The 5,988-nt window shown below is 41.3% G+C and overlaps 1 long non-coding RNA gene across 1 annotated transcript; it reads left to right on the plus strand.

Moving 5' to 3' along the window:
- The first annotated feature begins 838 nt into the window (after positions 1–838).
- On the plus strand, positions 839–5,720 carry LOC109968297 (uncharacterized). Its single transcript, XR_002276079.1, has 3 exons — positions 839–958; positions 4,236–4,296; positions 5,600–5,720. It is a non-coding gene; the product is annotated as an uncharacterized LOC109968297 (long non-coding RNA).
- Positions 5,721–5,988: the final 268 nt, after the last annotated feature.

Here is a 5,988-nt window from a genome sequence, read left to right on the forward strand (position 1 = left end):
CTGGTGCCAGAGATCTCGGGTTCGGTGTGTGGGTTCCCTGATGAGGCAGCGCTGGTAGCTGAGCGGTGCGACGTAAGATGGTGGCGCTGTCCCAGGATTGCCTTGGAGCTTTGAGAGGAGGAGCAATTCACAAAAAGCAGTCCAAAAACCAAAAAACCCATTTAAACGTGAGAGGGGCACGAAAACCGATACAACAGAACAATGCGCAATAACAGTTCACAATGTTGCGAAAGGAGCGCAGATCAAACAACGGTCCATAAACTTGAGGCCTTGACATGAACATGAAACGTAGTTACCAACATGATAACACATAATAATCTGGCGACAAGGACGCACCAACGCTGACCCTATATACTGCTCCGATAATGGAGAGCAGGTGTGCCTCGTCGCCTGGAATGCACCCTCACCTGTGCAGGGGCGGAGCTGCTGGAACTACCTGTGCCTGCTACCGAGGTACATGGGGCGGCCCGGGTGACGGACGTAACATCTAATCTTGGTCCACATGTTGAAGTGTCCTTGGGCAAGACACTGAACCCCTGATGGTTAGAGCCATTGGTGTGAGTTGGTTCTGTACCAGAAACAAATTCCTTGGGTGTGTAATATATTTGGCCAAATAAAGGTGATGATTATTATTATAAACTGTTATGGTTTGTGGACTTGCTTCCTGTTTTGTTCTTTTATTTTGGTTGGACTTCCTGTTTAATGTTACCTCACTTGCCCCAGCTTTACTCCAGTCACAATCAGCATTCATTGTTTCCACCTATTGATCATTATCCCCTGGTGTTCTCCCTGTATATCTTCCTCCCTTCCCCTCAGTCTGGTTGCTGCTTTATTTTGTCTCCATGCCTCATTGCCTTTGTCCTCTGCTTCCTATCTCCATTTGCCACACCCTGCTTGTCGTGTACTCTTGCAAGTAGTGATGAAGCTTCATGAAGCCTTGACGCCTTCCAGCCAGTTGGTTTGTAAAAAAGGTTAATTTCTCAAGGTTTCATGTGCACACAAACCCCCCTGCTGGTCAAAGACTAAGTCAGGCAGATGTTTTTGTAGTCATTTTAACTGAATGTAATACTCTCAAAGCTGTCTCACCACAGTTTGGGCATGGGAATAATGACTGCCATTTAACTGCATTTTTCTCTTGTGAACACAAGATAACCTATTCAAACCATGAGTTTTTGTTTCCCCTTATCAATGTACTTGTGCTTGTTTGTAAATAGTGTGCATAAGAGTTTCTTGGCTGATATAATTGAAGTTCCGTGATAGTGGTACACATACAGTACCAAAGTGAACCTCCTCCTTTACATCAATAGTTGAAAACGTCATATAATAATGACAGGGGGTGCAATTATGTTTTCAAACTGTGGCAGTGTTAACAAGGAAGAGGAAAGTGAATGTGCTTGTGAACCAAGAAGGGCAGTGAAGGTGCTTGTGCAACTGATGCAGGGGGACACTTAATTTTTAAAAACAGTATTTGTTCAACAGTGTTGGAGTTTAAGTGATTTCTCTTTTTGGAAATACATAATTCACGAACGCTCACAACTCCAACACTACTTTCCTTGGGCTTTATATCTGTCAATACATTGCAGCAAAATTCAAACTACTTCCTGAACTGTTACACTCAGTGAGGCTTCAAACGTCATTGCGCCGTAAACGATACAAGCTTAGATATGCGCTTCACTAAACACTTCCTGGATTTGTCGACACGCTTCAAAGCACTGGTACAGTACGTCCCATCACTACTTGCAAGTTTGACTCTGTCTCATGTTTGTTCCTTTGTGTTTGGTTTCCTGGCCTGTTAGCAGCTCTTTTGTTAGTTTCTCCAGTCTTGCTTATAGTTTCTTACCCTGCTCCCTGACCTACTGTTTGTTTAGCATTTTGGAATTCTTTATTTCTCCTTGTCAGGTTGAGCCTTTATATTTTTTCCCCTTTAGTCTCGTTCTCTATTATTTAATACAATCCTACTTGAACCGTCCCTTGGCTCACGTGTCTGCACTTTGGATCCTACCTGGCTAGTAACCACAACATAAACAGCCTTTTTAAAACGGGTAAAACCATAAGAAAAATCTTGGGTTGGGTATTTACAGATGTATTTTATGTTGTAGAACAAAACATGAAAATGCATTAGCCTTCTGTTGACTACAAACCTTATTTCAGGTGTCTAGCCAAAAACCCCATTCAACCACCCCCCCCCATAAACTTACAAGCTACTGGAAGTGCAAAAATGCTAACTCAGTTTCAATTTTTAGGACTTATCACTAGACCACTCTATGGGCCTCTTTTAAACAAACACACTGCAAAGGAAAACATTCCTTGACACTACAATTCACAGTAGTTTAAATGCCTTGTAACCACAAGGTTTGTCTTGTCTTCTGAAGTTTGACAAAGAAACACTGGAAAACAATATTTATGTTTCCAGTGGGCTTGTAATCTGCATTTTACGCAACATAGCACACTTAGGAGTGTTGTCACAAACAAAATGACATTCCAGGAATGCTTCCAGTAAAGATTTATCCAGGGTGCTCTGATGTTCCAACAGAAGGCCTTAGTAACACAGTTGGGACTATATTGTACAGTAGATGTGTGCCACACCCCTTGCCCTGGTTTTCACCAAAACCAAGTCTCAAACTGTTCATAGCTCCATGGGCGAGACTACAAACAGATGACAGAAGCAGAGAAAGCCATATAATAGCTGTTTACAGTGGTAGACAAAGGCGTAACTATTAAAGCGTTTGCATTACACCGTGTTCTGTTTTAGTTTCAGCTTAAAACTGGTCACTCTCAAAGCAGCAATTGTTTTACATCAACCATCTGCAGAGCACTTTAATTCTTGTGTTGCTCTGTAGCCACACACCTCTGTCTCAAAGCCCCATACATTTTCCCCTTCACAAATAAACCAACCATATGCCTTCAATGCAAATGTTCACTACAGCCTGAGGAAGCGTGATTTAATGAGTAGGTGTTGAAATGATTATATTAATGTAATATAATTAGTATGTATGCAAGGCTGTTCTGTGTCACTCAGTGGTCCAACAACCCGACTGATGCTCAGGTAACCTTAACAGCCATGATTAATGGAAAAGGAACACCTCATTTAGTAGCGCTGGCAGGGAGCAGGCAACTAGTGTGGGCATTTGTGTGTATGTGTTTGTGCTTCCTGACTCCACGGTGCCTTCCGTTGTGTCTAGTCTTCCTCTCACACAGCACCAGAAGTAAACACAGACGTCTGTCACAGCACACCATACTTTGTTTGGATAAATGTGAATGCTAAATGAATGTATTTGCATACTTGTCTGTGTGTTTGCATGTATGTGATGCAAAAACACATACGTGTGTGTGTGTGTGTGTATCTGAATGTATAAATGCATATTGGCAGGAAAAAGCCAGTAATAGTCTAGACTACACAGATGCGCTCAGTGAGAGTGAGAAATCTGTGAAGCCATAGTCCAATTAGATACTGTTGTGGAAACAGTGTGGGACGGTCACATAGACACACACAAACACATGCGCACTTCAAAGTTTGTATGTCACACTGCTGTTCTGATGCAAGTCACTGGCAAATTTACTGAGGGAATTTCTATAAATTAAGCAAAAATATCCACTTGCACTCAAGGATGACCTGAGTAGATTTTGGTGGTCACAGGTCAAAGGTCACTGTCACAGTGACCTCACACCTGTCCATTCCTGTGGTTGATGAATGCAACTTTTCCAAAAATTAAAGCAGAATTGGAAGCCTTAATCGCTATTTTGGGAGCAGTGGTTATGCTAATAATTACAGTAACTCTAACAAAAGTACACCTTCTTTCGAACAGGTAATATTAATCATTATGAAAAAGCAGTTTACAACAAGTTTGTATATTTAAGAAAGTTTGGTGTATCTGACTTGGAACACTTGGAAGGACATTCCTCTTACATAAATGTAGTTGACAGTGTTCCCCTTGTCTTTTTATGCCTAATACATTTTTGACCAGATGAAACACTTAATCGTGACTATAATTTAAATGAAAACTTATAATCTTGAACACTGATTATTTACAGCGTATGCTTTACTACTATAGTTGAGATGCTGCATGTAGCCCTACTCCCTTATGAAAATGTGTGAATAAAAATGCAAAACCTGCACTTGTCAGTTGCATTCTGCTTATTATTTGCCAGACATTATTATAAAACCTAAATTAGCATGTGTACCGTGTGTGTGTGTGTGTGTGTGCGTGCGTGCGTGCCTGTAACTATTCCTATAGCAGATGGAGGAGGACTAGCATTGATATTGGCAGCAGGAACAATGGATGGAGTGAGATGGAGGTAAGGACACTGTATTCTGCCTCACAGCATGTTATAGCTTATTCAGTTTAGCAGATAGCTAACAGTCAGTATGAAGAAAGAAGGGGCGTAGAAAAGTTCCTGTTGAGGACTCTCTCCAGTTCCTCAGCTTTATTTCTCTACGATCACTTGTTACACTTTCTCTTTCCTTTTTTTTTTGTAAGACTGAAAATAAAACAGAAATAAACATCACTCAAAGTTGTCTGTAACAACACAGTTGCACCAACGAACTAAACTTCTCATCTATATAAATACCAGTAACTAACACTACATCGCCATGTTGCCTCGCTTTAGCTAACACAACAGATCATCACTCTCACGGTAAAGCCGCGGCAAAATGTCATTAAACACACCTAACAAACACAATGTTAAGTAAATTAAATCCTCTCAAATAAACCGTAATACTACTTACAGACAAAACTTAACGTAGATCCAAAGGAGAGGCAACCTGTGACTGTTTTCATTATAGACTTACTAGCAGTGTGTTTCACTAAACATGTCCCACTGAAACCAACAACAAACTCCGTGGGGGAAAAATGTGCATCACTGAAATAGGTCCTGCTGTAAAACTATAACAACTCCGCAGGGCGGAACAAGCTGTCACCAGTTTTTATATCCATTATCAGCTGTGAATATGCACTTAATGAAGAATTGTGGAACAATGAGATCAATCAACATCAAACTCAAAAATCCAGGTATTTGAGGACATTTTATTGAATGACAACATTCTTAGGATGGAATTAGAATTAGCACAGAGAATACAATGGGAATTCTGTGTTAATATCCCCTTAGTATTTGTTCACATGTATTTTATGTTTTAAGTTGTCTGGGTCGGTTGACACAGGGATTAACGGTTTGGCATTCAAAATGGCCATGACCTCTGCCATCAAAGTAGTCAAGACTTTGTGTGTGAGGCGAGTTCGGTCAGAGTGTTGCAACATCCCATCCAGAATTTGTCGTGCCACTCCTATCATCCTTTCCCAACAACCACCCATATGAGAAGAATGGGGGGCATTGAAGGTCCACGTACAGCCTTGGTTGTCAAGGTAACTCGTCAGTTCTGGATCATCAGTGTTGAACTTTAAATCTTTGCATGCTCCGATGAAGTTTGTCCCTCTGTCAGAACGAAGCTGTGTGGATGGTCCTCGAACAGCAAAAAAGCGTCGCAGAGCATTGATAAAGCTTGAAGTAGACATTGACTCTAACACTTCAATATATGTGGCTCTGGTGCTCATACACGTAAATAACACTGCCCATCTCTTATTTTCTGCACTGCCTCCACGAGTTCGGCGAACAACAACGTTCCATGGCCCGAAAACATCCAATCTGACCTTTGTAAATGGAGGTTCGGAGGTAAGTCTGTCTGTCGGCAAGTCTGACATCTTTTGTTCCGTTAACTTTCCTCTCAATTTCTTACAGGTGACACAATTATGAATCACTTTGGAGACTAGTCGTTTACCAGCTATTATCCACACTCCCGCTGATCGGATTGCTCCTTCAGTGAAGTGGCGACCCTGGTGAGCTACTTCTTCATGATAATGTTTCACTATGAGTGTGGCAATGTGGTGGTAGTATCATAGGATGTTTCTCATCACTTGATAAGTCAGCGTTGGTAAGACGTCCTCCTACTCTAAGAAGACCTTCTTTGTCCATGAAAGGATTTAACTTAATGGA

The sequence above is a fragment of the Monopterus albus genome, unplaced genomic scaffold (assembly GCF_001952655.1).
Source record: "Monopterus albus unplaced genomic scaffold, M_albus_1.0 scaffold146.1, whole genome shotgun sequence".
In the NCBI taxonomy this organism is placed as follows: Eukaryota; Metazoa; Chordata; class Actinopteri; order Synbranchiformes; family Synbranchidae; genus Monopterus; species Monopterus albus.